The sequence below is a fragment of the Falco peregrinus genome, chromosome 7 (assembly GCF_023634155.1).
Source record: "Falco peregrinus isolate bFalPer1 chromosome 7, bFalPer1.pri, whole genome shotgun sequence".
NCBI lineage: Eukaryota > Metazoa > Chordata > Aves > Falconiformes > Falconidae > Falco > Falco peregrinus.
In genome coordinates, this window is record NC_073727.1 from 18,154,737 (window position 1) to 18,170,909 (window position 16,173).

Below are 16,173 nucleotides of genomic sequence, written 5' to 3' on the forward strand. Positions count from 1 at the left end.
TGTAGAGTAGTTGCAGCCCAGAACATTTTCTGTCTTTCCTGCTCCAACAGGTTTAGATGTCCACATAAATTCAGGCTGTGGTAAGGACAACTTTAGGGCTCCTGAAACCAGGTCAGCATCCCTGCACCTACCTTCCACAATGCACTAATCAGGGCTTGGACCTCTTTATGGTTATGGTGAATCAGGTGGTGCGCACCTTGGCCAACACAACCAAAGTGTGGCTCACCACGCAAACTCCAGGGAACTCAGCCTCTAAGACACACAAAACTTGGTACAAGAAACCTTGCCATGGTATATGTCTTCCTAAAACCAAGCACTTGCTCGCACACTGCCAGAAGATGAGTATATACAGCACCACCCAGTTATACCTCCCAAACAATGGGCTCGGCCCCATCAATCTTCACTCACTCAAGTCCTCCCCTGTGAATCTATGGAGCTACTCAGTTAGATAAGACAAGGTAGCTGCAAATTCAGCTCCATGCCAAGCCTTACAGAGGTTTAGGTGGTATGGCCTTCACAGACAAGTGGCACAGAAAGGTTGGCTCACAGTATTGTTGACCAGCTCCCCAAGAAATAACATCACCAGCAAAACATCCTGGCTTATTTCATTTAGGTGAAGATGTAAACAAATGATCATCAGCATTACCTCAGCGACAGCTAAGCAGGGCCAAACCTGTGGATGCCCAGTGTTTGCTAGTAAAACTCTTTTTAAGCAGGAAACATGTGGCTTTCCCTCTAGACAAACGTTCTTCTGAGCAGCAGCATGAGAGCTGAAAACCCCCCATCTAGCACAGCATAAGCTGGAGACCTCTGAAACTTTTCTGAGAAACCTTTGATTTTTTGATAAAAAATAATAGTCACTTCTTTGCATTTCTTCTAGCACACCACATGGGCCTGTCCAACTAGCCATCATCAGCACCTTTACCTCCCTCCTCTTACCCTCGAGGAATGCCACCACTTAGCCCAGCAGTGAAGGACCCCAGCTGTCCCAGGAGACTCGTAAAGCAGAGCAGCAGCCTTACAACCTGAATAGAAAATACAGCAGGCAGCTACGTATTTTCTGTAGACAAGGCACACTGGGGACAGTTGGAGCCTGGATTTTGTTTCTTCACATTGTGTGGCTTATGAAGGTTTTTTCTTGCTGCAGCAATAGCCTGTGCTCACTAGCAGTAACCTCTGCATCTTTAAGTGCATAACTTGTGGGCTCTGGCAAGCGGACAGGAAATTCATGAAGTTTAAATGAAGAGGAGCTCCCTCTTCTAGCCATCTGATTAGTTATTTTGATTTAGTGTAATCCTGGCAGAGCACTCCTGATCTAATCACAGGAGATTGCACTTCATGATCCAATTACTGCAAGGTTTCTGGATGTTCCTATTGCTTTGATGGGAACATTTAGATGTGTGAGCTTCACAGGGACCTGCCGACAGCTCTCAGCTCTGGGATCTCATTTTCATTACAGACCCAGTAGGAAGGGGTGCATATTGGTTGTCTCAAAATATCACCTCCTAAGAGCAGGTTTCTCTTTATGGGAAAGCTAGAAACCCTTCATTTGGGGGGGTGGAGAATAAAACTCTGTGATTTTCCTTAGAACAGAACACCTGCTTCACCTTTAGCTAGTCTTGCAGCCTGCCCATAGCTCAGACACACAGAGTTCCTGGCTCAGCATTGCTTCTAGCCAGGGTCTATGAATCCTGATACCTGGTACCTATTCCTGCTTTTACCTGCAGGCCTCCACACCTTTCCCAAATCTGGTTTGAAGTAATCAGTAAAAGTAAACACTATCTGGACGAACGTGCAGCCAGCACAGTCACATAGTTTTGTTTCTTAAAAGGAAGCTACAGACACAGAGATAACATAGAGACTGTTTTCCAACAGCCTTCTCCAGCACAAAGTTGGGCTGAGAACTGATGATTTCAGTACACTTGGTGAGGGGGGCCAAGACATCTGCTTTGCACACTGATTTTCCAGTGCTTTCACCCAAACGCCACCACGCTGTACCCTCAGCCATCATTCATGACCTAAGGTTGCCACAGTCACCCTTAGGACACACAGACCCCCTTCCCAACACCACCGGGCAGAGAAGGCAGCTCCCAGCATCTGCCTTGCAAGACAGCATTACCCCACGGACTACCAAAGCCTTTCTTGCAATGACACTGCCCGATGTTTGCTTATGTCCTCGCATTGTCCCCAACCCCGATAACTTCTCTTGTCAGCATTATCGTCTTATCACCACAGTGGCACTGCCGAGCCATCAGCCCTCCAGATTTCTCAGGGAGGGCACCAAGCTCTAGCCACTGATAGACCTATCCATAAACCCATTCAGGATTGTTTTGATCAATGCCTAATCTCTGTTTGCATGGTCAAATCCCTCCCTCCCTTGTCTGCAAGCTGGATGTTGGGATGAATGTCCCCTCGGCCATCTCAGAGTCTGGCTATGTGGAGAGCATGTCGCAGTCAAAGATTCACCATTTGCACCCCATGGGGCTTTACTACCTTTATTTTAGCAGATGAGAAACTGAGGTCCCAAGGGAGGTGCAGTGGCCTTTCCGAAGCCTCAGGACAATTGAGAGTTGAGCTAGGGTTTTCCAGGCCTTAAGGACATCCTTCTCCTCCAACAATGCTGTAAAGGACCAGTCAAGTCAGGGCATTATTGTGCTGACAGCCAAACACAGCAGCCTTGGCCAGAGATACCTTTCCACCTAAAGTCCTGGTATCTTTTGAAGACGTGACCATTCCCTTGGCTTTATTTACTGAGCAACCCTCTTCCAGTTAATGGAGCAGAGATAAGCACCTGTAGAGATCTTGATGAGATCAGGACTCATCTGACAGAACAAGAACAGGGTGGAGAAGAAGAAAGAAAAAAGTAAAAGTAAAAGCTCTGTGATAATCCAGGCTCCAAATCAGGCCAAATCTGAAGGGTAGATTTCTCCCTCAAATACTTCTATTGTTTTGTGGGGGTTTTCCCCAAAAATGGCAATATGTAAGGCATTTGGGCTCCAGTATTGAACCAGCAGCAGAGAGGAAAAAATGAGAGTAGGGGAGAGAGAAACCAGGAAAAACTGATAAAAATGTGGAAACGCTCGTATGAAAAACCTGAAATTGTCTAAGAATTCTGGAAAAAAAATTAATCACCAACAGAAGATGTCCTCATCTTCCACCATGTTTTTAACACTGGTGGCCAACTGTATACAAGGGAAGGAAAAAAGCCCCATTTCTTAAAAGGATGACCTGGCCTGGAGGCCAGCTGGACCCACTTCAGATGCTTCCCAGTGTGTCTAAATTATTGTTGGTAACCAACAGAGAGGGACAGTTCCTTCACCTGAGAAGCACCCTCTGGAGTGACTGCAGAGTGACATTAAGCCTACATGACTTGACCAGAAGCTCCTGGACAGCTCACAGCAGAGCTAAGGGAATTGGCCACAGCATCTTTAGGAACATCAAGTAAATTATAACAGAGCCAGGCTTGAATTTTGGCCAGGTGGCCACATCCATCCTATTGAACTCCAGCTCCCAACTCAGAGTGGCAACAGCCAAGCCACCTCATGGGAATGGTTTGGGATATGTGTTTGCTTGCCCCTGTAGCTGATGTCCAGAACCCTTGCTCCACTGTGGCTAAACCTACTAGGAGACATCCTGCCTCAAAATCTGCCAGGAGACCCTTAGCAGAGAATTGCAGAACAAAGCAGACCCACAGCTGTCCACTGCCATCATCTCCTGATCTCTGCATTTAATGGGACTTTACCAGCTTCAGTCTATGGGCCCCTGGAAAAAGGGAAGGGGACTAACCCTGGAAGATTAAGGGGTGTGACTGTGGCCTTGCTTTCACCAGCTAAAACTCAGCCATGGTCCTGCCTGCAGTGGATGTGGTATATGTATAACTTGGGTTGATCCTGTTCAGATGAGGATGAAAGTGGGACATTCATTTTGCAATTCACAGGAGGAACATCTGGACAGCAGAGGAAAGCGGTGGATCAGAAAAATTTCCATGCTTACAAACAACCCCTGAATTTTGCCCCCAGCCTTGAAATTCAGAAGAAAGTAGAGACGGTGAGAGCCATTCTCCAAGAATCTCCCCTGTAGCCACAGCGCCTAGGCTCCATCAGATGTAAAGAGCTCTGCATGGCACACTAGCTCACAAACCTCTGATTTGGGGCTGAAATCCCAAGGACAGACAAAAAGCAGGAAACAGGACAGGCACAGCTAAGGCTCAAAGATGCTCTTCACAAAACTGGTCACTGGAAAATGGAAGATTTTAGGGTGCCCTCGAAAAAAACCTGTGATTTATTGTGAACGGGATATGAAGACGTGCAGAACAAACTGCAAAACCTCTGTTCCTATGTGAATCTCACCTACAGCCTCGAGGCCAGGGATGATGTGACCCAACTACAATGCTGAGATTTGTTTAAAGAACAGGTGAGTGCAAGAAACATCTGCAAGGGGTGATGACAGAAATGTTCATCCAATGCAAGCAAGTGAGAAAAAAAACATCAGAGACTTCTCTGTTATCCTGGTATTTGTGCTGCAGAGCTGCAGCTCTTATATTTTTAATAACATTTTCCATGGAAGATGAAAAGCCAAGAAATAAACAGTTAAACAACAAAGGTCCCATTGGGTGTTTGGGGGTTTTTTGTTTGTGAGTTTGGGTTTTGTCTGCAACAATATAAAACATAACATCTTTTGCCCATTCTGTGTTTTTCCGACTGCATGCTGTTAACAGCCAAGGCTTTTCAGGTGTGCAGGCGTGCAATAAGAAGACAGAGTTTTGAAAATGTTCTTTCTTCTCTATATGAACAACAAAAAAAAAACCCCAAAAAACCCAAAAAACAACCACGACTCTGGAAAGAAGGAATACATTTTTACTGCAAGCTAAGGAAAATATTTCAAAAAAAATTCAGTTATAATTAGTAAAGCCCATCTGAATTCATGATCCCATTATATTGCCCTTTCAAGAACAAAACTTCAACCCTAGATGTACCTGAAGACAATTAAAAATGATTAAAGTTCTTGTTTATAGCAGCTCAAGCCTAGTTTTTCTTTTTATTGAGTTTAAATAGCAATTCATCCAGAAATGTCTTCAAATCTTCTTAAAACAAGCAAACCAACCAAAACCAAACCAAAAACCCCAAAGTGAAATTAAATTCAATTAAAAAAAAAAAAAATTGAACAAAGCTATTACACTTCAGAGTTTTGTCCAGCCAGAAATACAAAAAGATTGAACCTCCCAGTTTGGTAATTTTGTATTTCTTCCTCTTCCAGATGAAACACAAATGATATTTTTCTTGATTTTGGGAAGATTTTCCACTGAACCAAAAAATGCATTTCCTAATCAGTTCTACTTCTGACATGTGTTTTTTCCTTGAGTGAACATTAGACGTACAGCTCTACCACAGTCTGTATGGAAAGGTGCTAAATATTGCCCTTTTGGCATGTCAGAAGACAGTAAATCAAAAGTATGCATTTTGCAGAGGAGCCCTCCGTGGGTGCATGCAACCATTTCTCCATGATGGTTTACGTATCTTTGGGTCTTAACAACTGGAATATGCTCCAATGTCCCACTAGCATTACAGTGAGACTTCACAGCTGTTCTGCCAAAAATACATAATCCTGTGTTAAGTAAGGCACGGGACTAAGTGCTCTGTGAGAGGCGGGTCCCATCCTGGATCTGCTGTCCCCCACAAGACCTTTAATCATCCTTTCCCTTGTATTCCCAGATATGAAGATCTACCTACCCTGCAGTGCTGTTGTGTGGCTTAACTTGGTAATCTTTATAAAGGGCCCAGGGATCCTTTGTAAGAGAGAAAAGAAACAGAAAAGAAAAAAGAAATTATCCAGCCTGATTCTGGTCTCATATGGCCGAGGAGTGATTCCCAGGGAGCTACAGCTGATCGACACAAGCAAGCCCAAGGTCAGATATCCCTCTTGGAGGTACCATGGCAGAACACAGGGGCCATCCCTCATTTAGCCCCTTGGGTACCAGTAAGGGTACGTGACACACGTTTTTCCAGCACATGTAAAGACCTGTGCTTTAGTGAAATCTTTGCTGTTATGTACTAAATCAAATTCTGCTTTGTCCCCCTTACTTGAAATGCTGTTGGTATATCTTTTCACCAGTGCAATATTACCCTTAGCATCAACCATGAAGATGGTGGCCACCCAGATGGGAGGGCAAAGGAAGACCTCTGCCTTTGCCTAGCCCCTCTGAAATGTCAGGGAACCCTGCTCACCCTAAAAAAGGTGAGATCTGTCAGGCAAAAGCATACTCTCTCTTTTTTTTTTTTTTTTTTCCTAAAGATGTCAACTGGTCTAATAAAAGCTACACCCTCTCCCTGCACTCCTGCTCCTCCTTTATTACTGGTTTTGCGCTACTGGCAAGAATGTTAAGCCAAAGAAATCTCAGACTGGTTACAGGGCAAGATCCCACCAGCAGGTGCAAGATGCAGCTCACACTGTCCAGCTCAAGCAGAAGTTTCACTTTCCTTAATGACAACATCTCCCAGTACCTTCCTTAGGGCATCCATCTAGTCCCTGGTACCTGGCCAGGGTAGGACAGCATGGGGCTGAGCCTGTGCTGTGCTCTCCTGTCTCCTGCAAGCCAAGAGGTATATACACCTACCCAAAGCACCGTCTATTCAGCCAGGTAGACTCCAAATTCAAATAGCTGCATGTATAAGCATATCATGTATCTAATTTATTTTATCTAATACCTGCATGTATAAGCATATCATGTATCTAATTTTTTTTGCCACCTGGAACAATAGATAAATTGATGTATTGATTGGCAGATGATAGCTAGAATTACAGACATTCAAGTCCAGGCTCCTCCTGCCTCTGACTGTTTGGTTGGGTTTTTTTCCCAGTAAAAATCTTCAAAACTCAAGTAATACCCAGGAGTCCACCTCTCCCCCTCCCACGCTGCCAGCCCCAGGACTCACAGCATCCCTCCCAGTTTGTGTGATGGACAAGAAATCAGAGCTGCATCTGTCTCCAAGTGCATTGCCTAACATGTATTACTGTTTATTAACAATATCAACACTGTATTATTGATCTAAGAATGAATTAATGATCTAAGAATGAGGGCTAACTAGATATAAATTTGCCAACATACCTGAGCATTCGTTCCACGGTGTGCTGCACTGCTGTTTTGCCTAACAGTAACAATATAATTTCACGATAAATTGAACTTTCACATTACAGGGCCTTTGACGATTATAGCACGTTGTGTATTTCCTCTCTTTTCCCCACAGGTGACAAGATGCCACCTTCACTCGAGACTTTCCACCCTGGAAAGCAGTCCTAGGTTGGTGTGAAGCTTCATGCTGAGTCTGAAAGCCAAAGCCAAGCTGGGTTTCAGCAGATTTAAGGGAGCATCAGCTCTGTGGTTGTCCAGTCACGCCAATGCATCAGCAATATCAACACTGGTGATATTTTTCTTTACAGTACAAACCCAGAAGTGGAGAAGCAAAAGAGCGAGCAGACTCCTCCTGATGGTAAAGGGAAACTGGAAGCTTTATTTGCACGGCCATAGGAATCTCAGTGGCATAGCCTGAATTCCTGCTGCTGGGAGTGAAGCCAGGGAAGGTTGCAGTGATCAACTTCGCTGAAGATCAGCAGCACAGGGGGTGCTCTGAGCAGCTTTTTTGTGGGACATTTCTGGAGTGTTGGGTGGACATTAATTAGGAAATAAAAAAATGTCCGTGGTGTTGCCTCTACTCCAGAAATTGTTGTGTAGATCACACGGAAATTAGATATAATCCAAAGGACTGGCAACACCTGGAGATTAACAACTATTTAATAGCAACAGATCCATTTATCCAGCCTCTGATCCCAAACATCCCCAGCTCTGATGGAGCTGAGTGCTTCCCACATGCAGCTACCCTAACACCTAAGGGTGCCTGAGGCTTTTAAGTCCCCAGTTCCCACAGGAGTTTGGGTCCCCTTTCCTTTGCAAAGCTGAGGCCGGGGGATTTGGGGGAGGCTGTGTGAGCATCTGCATGTGAGCACTGTTCCAGGCTCAAGGAATTTGTCTGTGACAGATCCAGGTGAAGAGAGGAAGGTTCATAGAGAGTTCCCAGACGACTCCAGTGTCCCTTGCTGGAGGACACTGTCAGCCTTAGATCACATGCTCACCCTGCGCCAAAGGGTTTTTTTTGCCTTGTTGAAGAAAATGAAGGAGTTTTATGCCTTTTTTTCAAGTTTTCCATTTTTAAAATTATCAGTGTTTTGTGGGGTTTGCCTGTTAATCTAATCCAAGGTCAAACCAACCTACGGTGTTACTGCTCAGTGCTGCCAGCACCTGAAACTGTTTGTCCTTTGCTCGTGTGAGACAATTTCACATGGATTTGGCGCTTGGAGGTTCAGTGCTTGGAGTCCTGAGCATCGATATGGAAAACTGCTGTTTAGCTCTGTCGTTTCAATTCTGTTTTTCTTTTTGTTTGTTTTTTCCCCTTTTCAGAATAGTTTTTTTCCAGTCCAGAAGAAAATCGGAGATGAAGCCTCCATCCTGACACAGCATCTGCCACTCAGGGGCAGAGGATATGGGTCAAGACTGGCCCTTTCTCATCATATCCAACCCCACCGCTGCAGTTGTCACAGCCCAGCACCTGGTGTGTGATGCTAGAAGGGGGAGCAGGGGCATCCCCTCCAGGTCCAGCCCTTCCCTTCCCGGCGGCGACGGGGCTGGCCAGGGGGCTGACCCCAGCGCCGGGGAGTCTGGAGTGAAGCCGGCGGACGGCCGTCGCTCCCTGCCATCAGCCCACACCTCATCAATAGGGGCTGACAACCACGGCCTCGCTGCCCCGACGGCACTGCTGACTGCACGGCACGGCTCGGCTCGGCTCGGCTCAGCTCGGCACGGCTCGGCACGGCTGAGAGTCAGGGCTGCAAGCAGGCAGCCCCCTAAGCTGGGCTTGCAGGCTCGAGGGTCTGAGGTGTGGGCAGCGCCATCAGTCTGAGCTGTAGGGAGAGCAGTGGGTTCGGGGTACAGCTATGGCAGAGTGCAGGCAGGGCTGTGGGTCCTGATGGAGGCAGTCCCAGGTGTCTTTGGGGTACAGGCAGCCTACAAGTTGGAGTGCAGAGAGCCTCGTGGGTTGGGTTGCAGGCAGCCCTGTTGATCTGGGGTAAGCAGCCCCATGGGTCAGGACACGGGCAGCCCCATAAGACCAGGGGTTGCAGGCATTCCCATGGCTGCCCCACAGGTCTGGGGTAGCAGCAGCATCACTTGTCAAGGGGTACAAACTGCCCTGTGGGTCTGTGAGACAGGCAGACCAGAGAATCAAGGCAGCCATGGATCTGGGAGGTCACAGGCAGCACCATTTGTCATGGGTTGTAGGGAGTCCTACAGGCCTGGGGGCACGGGCAGCCCCATAGCTGGGGTGGTACTGACTGCCGCGTGGGTCGGGGCTTAGCGCACGGACCCATAATAGACATCCAGTGAGGGACACACCAGTGCAGCCACACACAGAGATACAGTGACAGATAAGGATATACAGTGAATAGGTGTAGGCAGATAGACATATAAGTGAAAGAGACATAGACACATGGATACCCAGGTATAGAAAAATATATAGGTATTTTGGCAAGTAGATAGGCACAAATAGGCAAATAGACATAGGAATGACTGGAAAATTACATAGACATGTGGCTAGATGGCTAGCTAGATGGATAGATGGGTAGTGATACTGACTGGCGTTCTGCACTGCCAGGGCTCCAGCCCATGCATTCACAAGCAGCTCATCCTTCTGCCTGCTGCAGGAGGCTTTTCCAGCCTCTCCAACATGGGAAGGGGCTTTCCATCACTACTGCTGTGACTGCTGGACAGGAGCGGATGGGGACACTGTTACTGCCTGGGCCTGAGTGGTACCCAACAGCCATAAAAGTGATTTTATAAGCAGGTGTGCTCCACACATATGGTTTTATTGGTGCTTTGACATAATGACACTAAAACCACATGTGTGGATGGTGGTGTGAGCGGGCAACAGGGACTCCAGGGCTGACACACCTCCATCCACCCCTGTGGTATCACCCCACCCCTGGAGGTGATGCTCACCTATTCATCCCTGTGCCAGCAGCCCCGGGGGATGCCCCCACCCACCAGTGACATGTGCCCACGGCACAGCCCCTTGCGCCTGGGGGAAGCCCTCTCTGCACTGACCTTTCACAGATCCCTGCCAGTTGAGAGGGTCCCAGACTGGGAAATGCAGAGCCCTGATATTTGAGGCTCAATTCACTTGATTTTGGCAGTAAAGCTGAACAGGAACATAGCACATTGATCCACACGGTATTTTCAGTATACCCTGGGACATCTCTGTCACCTGCAGCAGGGATCCTCCACTCACACGCAGTGGTGCAGACATGCGTGGCATCACACAAAGGTATACATGTTCACATCATGTAGCCCCATTTCCCTAAAGAGTCTGATTCCACGTGGGCTTTGAATCCTGACTCTCCCCCAAAAAACCCAGCACTGACCCTCACTGCTCAGCCTCTCTCCACTCCTGCTGCATCGGAGCACAAAGCACACTGCTCCACGCACCCTGCATCCCACAGCTTTGTCCTTAAGGAAGTCATTTGTATTTATTTCCATTTGGGGGGGTGGGGGGGGTGGGGGTGGGGGTACGTGGGGAAGAGAAAACCAAAAAGCAATAACAATATTTGGGGGCAGTCAAAAACAATTTAGAAATGCCTCTGGAGCATCACATGATGCTCTTTGGACACCCTTCTTCCAAGTGGTAGTACCTGGTCTTTGGGAGGGGGGATGGGTATAAGTGGAGGTGTGGGGGGGTGCATTTTAGGACCACTGTCATCCTGTGAACAGATGTGATGTTTATTTAGGAAAGTGTCTCTGAAGGTGTGGCAAGGGCCTCTGATAAACCGGGCACCGGTGGTAGCCAGAGCCGGGACCCCTGCAGCTCTGGGGGTTTCCTTGGGCCGGGATGTCCCGATAGGGGCAGGGGGGTGCAAGGGGGTGCAAGGTGGTGCCAGAGCAAGGACTGCAAGGCTAACCTGGGGATGGGGAGAGCCAGGATCAGCCCCCCGGGAGGAAGGACTGTTTCATACTCACACACGGCACAGTATTCCACTGGGGTTTAATGCTCGGGAGTCACCCCCTTGCTCCGTCTCGGCCAGACGGGGGGCGGGCAGGGGCGGGGGGCGGTTAGCGGCATCCCTCCCCTCCCCCCTCCCTCCATCCCCAGAGCCCCAGAGGCTGGAGGGGAGGCAAGGGGAGGTTGGTGTGCTCCGCCGCGGTGCCGCCCCGAGACATCGCCGGGCTCGCAGGGCGCCTGGACACCCCCCTCCCTCCGTCGTCAGCCCCCCCACCCCGGCCTGATCCTGCCCTCAAAGCCGGGGGTGCATCCGTGCACCCCCCGCCTTCCACCTCCCCAACGGCACCGGCTGCTCTAATACAAGACAGCGCCGTGCAAACACCGCGGGCTGCATCTCCGTAGCCCCTGTACCTATCGATGGATCCCTATAGATGTATCCCGGAAGGTCTATCCCTACATACGTATTAAGTCTGTCCCTACGGATCTATACCGCCCGTAGATGCCACGCAGCCGAGGGCACCGGTGTTTTGAAGCCCGGTTGCGCGCCCTGCGCTACCCCGGGATGGCGCGTCCCCTCCCGCAGCCCGTAACGCCCAGACCCTCCTTACACAGGACATGAAATAAATAAAATAATATATTAAAAGAAAAAACAAGTTCACACCCCCCATCCCCGTGCAGGTTTGTCACAGCAGCCGCCGGCTGCATTTAGTCCTTTCACTCTGCCAAAACCATACTGTTTGGCTTGGGGGTTTTGTTGGGTTTTGTTTGTTTGGGGTTTTTTACCCACTGTTTAAAGAATTTTTTCGTGATTTTTAAAAAATTCAATTTCCGGCAAAGTCCTGAGGAGAAAATTTTAAATAAATCTTTCTCCCCCTCTCCCCTCAGCCCCAATACCTAATGTTTGGCGGCGTGGTGGTGGTGGTGTTATTTTTAAGTTCCCTGCTACTCGCGGGTGCATCTATCAACACCCGGAGTTTTAACTCTAGAACCGCCGAGGAATTCGATGCGGGGTGGGAAACCAAAACAACTGGCATCGTATCGATTTATTTCCTCCCTGGGGGAGAAGCGGGGCCTGGAAAGGAGAGTGGAAAGGCTGAGATTTGTTCCGTTGGGTTATTTTCACCCAGATTTCGTTAACGGCTTCGCTTTGCGGGCGAGCGCGCTCCGGAATCGCAGGGGAAAAAAATAAAAATGCCGGAGTGCAGAGCAGGGTTTTGTTTCCTGTCGCTGCGCTCCGCTGTGCCCCATCCTCTGCTGTTTTGGGAGATAAAAAGTGTCCCAAATCCATCCTCTCCCGCCCGGCTGGGGGTCGGCTCGACTCCTCAAGGCGCTGCTTTTTCGGGGTGCGCTCCCCGGGATGCGGTGCTCGGTACCAAGGGCCGATATTTCCCACTGAACGCGGCTGAATTCGGCCACTCACACGCAAAACCGACCTCGGAATACTTTTTTCTTTTCCTGTTTTTTCCTGGATGAGGCAAAGCCAAAGCAGGTCCTTGCAATCGGCTCTGCTCCTGGGGGAGATGCTCCGGCGGTTTTAATCGGGTTTAACTGGATTTTTTATTTCTTTTTTAAGGAAAGGGCTGTTATTCAGTAGGAATTCAACGGAGGTTCAGCAAAGAGAGAATCACCAGGGATTTTGCAAGGCTTGGAGAGGGAGATGCGTGTCTGAAATGCCGGATACTCTGCTGCTTTGGAGAAGAAAAAAAATAATAGAAGACATCGATATATTGAATTATCCTTTCTTTCTGTGCATGCCAATGGCCCTATGTTCAACAACGTATTTCTATATATACACGTGCCCACAGCGTGACATAAATTACACTGGATATTCAGATATGGGAGTACATACATATTGATAGTAACACACGTTCCCGTGTCCAACATGCATTAAGTCCCATCTATACGCAGTGTTTGTATCGGTATGTATATAACTATACACTCATTATTACATACCTATTTCCTCCGTATGCTTTAAGTACAAAGATCTGCAAGGCACACAGCGGCACCGTTGCCGATATTTCCCTGTGCTGTACTTCTGCCCCTGTAATTTTATTTCTATACGTGCCTATAATCATCTTCGTGCCTATATTTGTGTATCTGCCCGGATTTACCTCTAGCTGCGTTTTATTCTATTGTAGCATCCCCACCGGTCCCGCTTCCCCGGAGCTCTCCCTTTGCCTTCTGCCCCTGCTTCAATAAATCGCTTTCCCCCCCACCCCCCCGGCCTTTCCCCCCCCCCTTCCCCCCTCCTCCCTCCACCTTTTCCATACAGAGATTTTTAATTTCCTCAGGGATTATTTTTCTTTCCAAGTCCCAAAAGCCACTGCCAGACTCCCCCCACACCGCTTCCCTGCCAGGACCCCCCAGTTTCCAAGGGAAACCCTGGAGCTGGAGTGTAGGAAATATTCAGGGTGCGAGCATTATTCCCGGGGAGCAGGGCTCTGGGACGCCTCGGCAGCTCTCAAATGAGCCCCTGGGAGAAGGGGTCCGGTAGGGGCTGACCCCCCAGTGGCCTTTGGCCCCTCGGGACCCCACGTTGGTGGAGGGGTGCAGTTGCCCTGGGCTGTCCCTGCGCTGCACCACTGACTTTAAGACCCAGCGGCCTCTGCAGTGCACAGGGAGGAGGCAGGAGGCAAAAGATGGGTGTCCAGGTTTTCTTTTTTTGGGGGGGCACCCCTAAACAGGCTGGAGTGGAGGGGAGAGCAGCTGTAACCTCATCTCTTTGCTCGAACCATGGAGAATTTGGGGCAGGAGCTTGGAGATACCCCCCCCTCCCTGCAATATCTCCAAGGCAGGGGGTTGCCTCCAAAGCGATTGGGGAGCTGGTGGGGGGTGGGAGGGTGTCCATGCCCCCCCAGTAAATGCCTTTTGTTACTTCTGTGAGCTGGGCATGGGTGTCCTTCCAGGTGCACAGGGAGGTGTGGAGTAGGGCTGCCCGGCTGGACTTTGCCTGCAGCACGGGGCCAGCCGTGTGGCCATGCCCATGGTGGTGGTTTGATTGTATTATTTTATTCCTTTTTTTTTTTTTCTTTTTTTTTTTTTCATAACGCAATGAAACCTGGCGCCCAGCTGATGGTGCAACAGATATTAGCAAACCTCCACCCCCTTTGCCCCCCCACACCCCCCCACTTTTACCTCCCATCGCCGCCCACTTCCACGTGATGTGGGCAAACCAGTCAGCGAGTGGGACTGGGGAGTCTGGCCACACTGGGAAGCCAAAGGGGGGCCGGGGGATGGTGGTGGGGAGCAACACAGAGTCCCGCTGCCCCTAACGCCCCCCCTTCCCACGAAGCAGGAGCAGGCAGGAGCCAGGCATCTCCTAGCCCTCTGCCTTTCCCGCAGAGAGGGGGTGTCCTGCCCCACGGCCTCACTCCTTCCCACCCCTCGCCCCCCCAGCACCGAAGGTGGGTAGCGCTTCTCTGTCCCCTCGCTCCTCTCCCTCGTTGTCACACTGGGACCCGGCGAGCCCCTTCCCATGGGCCTCCCCTGAAAGCTTCCTCCTGTTGTCTCCTCAGGCTTGAAAACGGACTCGATTTTCCTTTTTGGGGTCGATTATTTTTTTATTATTATTATAATCATTACTATTTTTAAGGCAGGAGGGGAAGTCACTCCGTTTTGGCTTCATTTTGAGAGTCCCGTGGAAACGCTCCATCCCAGGCCGGTGACACGCACAGAACCAGCCGCTCCTCCGTCCCCTGGGTGGCGGAGGGAAGCAGAGGTTCCCTTAAACCCCCTTTTTCCCAGCTTGCTTCCATCCTTACCCCTTCCCAAAGCTGCCTCCGGCTTCTCCCCCTTTCCTCGGCCGCCTGCCCGTCTCCCGCTGTCCTCGGGGGTATCAGTCCTTATCTGCCGGTTATCTCTTCTGCTGCTAAATTCAGCCCAGCGGAGGGGTTCCGCCGGGGGAATCTGCTAGTTCAATCTAAATCAGTCCCAAGAGTTATTTCTCCGGCCATAATACACCCCACCCACCCCACCCCCACTCCAGCCCTTCGCCGGCTGTGATACGGTTTTCTAGGATCCCGCCATGATCTGCAGGGAAAACAGCACCTCGGGTGGTTTCACCCCCCTCCCAGACCCTCCTTGGGAAGGGTATTTCACCCTGAACCTCCGCCACAAGTGGGTTTTGGGGTCTCACCATTGCAAGACACATGCACACACCCCACCTCCACCCCGACCCCCCTCCCGTCACAGGAGCCCGAATCAGAAACCAAACCACGATGGGCAAGAAAAAGCACCCACCGCACCCACCCTGCCCCCCGGCTCTGGGAAGTGCCTCCCCCCCTCCCAGACCCACGGCATCCCCGTCCCCACAGCATCCCCGTCCCCAGTGGGTCACCCCGCTGCGCTTCCAGCCTCTCCCCACGCGGGAAAAGCCGGGGTGGTGGTGGGAAGAGAGGAATTATAAACACCCGGGGGGGGAAGTTTTGTGGGTGCTGCTAGGGGTCTGCTCCCCACATGCCATCACTTGCAAGTGGGTCCAGGCAGCATTGATGGGGGGGTGATGCCCCCCCCCCCCTCCTTGTAGGCACCCGTCCCCACGCGTGGCCGGCCTTTGGGGGGTGCGGACACACGTGGGGAGGGCACGGGGTGGGAGGGTCGAGTCACCCTTCCTCCTCCTCCTCCTCCTCTTCCCCCCCTTTCCCCACTGTCTGCCTAATTTAATACTCTATCCCGCCCCCCCCCAGCCCACATCAGCCCGGGCCATTAACAGCTTAAAGCACCGGTCGTACCTGCGGGACAAAGCTTTTTGCTCCAGGCCTTAGGAGAGAGCATCGCTGTCTCTCACCTTCCCGGCTGTGTGCCCCTCTCCCCTTCACACCCTCCCCACCCCCCACACACCCCCCACCCAAGACTGCTCTAACCTCCTTATCTCCTCCGCCCCGAGTGGGGCTCCGGGCCGCTGCCTCCCGCATCCCGGCCGCATCATCCCCTGCCTCCCCCGGAGGTGGTGTTGGACGGGGCGGGGGGGGGAAAGGCGGGGAGGAGACTGACCGAGGGTTTTAAGCAGCCCAGCCCCATCGTGGAGCCGGGGGGGAAAGCGGGGGGGGGGGAAAGCAGGAGGTGATGGATGGAGCCCAGTGGGAGAAGCTAAAGCCAGGCGGGAGCTAAATCTCTCCTCCGGAGGGACCTG

The 16,173-nt window shown here is 50.5% G+C and overlaps 1 long non-coding RNA gene across 2 annotated transcripts; it reads right to left on the bottom strand.

Annotated features, from left to right (window-relative positions):
- Positions 1–12,070: 12,070 nt before the first annotated feature.
- On the bottom strand, positions 12,071–15,880 carry LOC114011921 (uncharacterized). 2 transcript variants are annotated; one of them, XR_008748244.1, is made up of 3 exons: positions 15,773–15,880; positions 14,652–14,961; positions 12,071–12,727 (listed from the first exon to the last, which is right to left on the bottom strand). It is a non-coding gene; the product is annotated as an uncharacterized LOC114011921 (long non-coding RNA). The 2 variants fall into 2 exon arrangements; XR_003554066.1 differs by lacking the exon at positions 15,773–15,880 and having other exon boundaries at positions 14,652–14,986.
- Between the last annotated feature and the right edge of the window lie 293 nt (positions 15,881–16,173).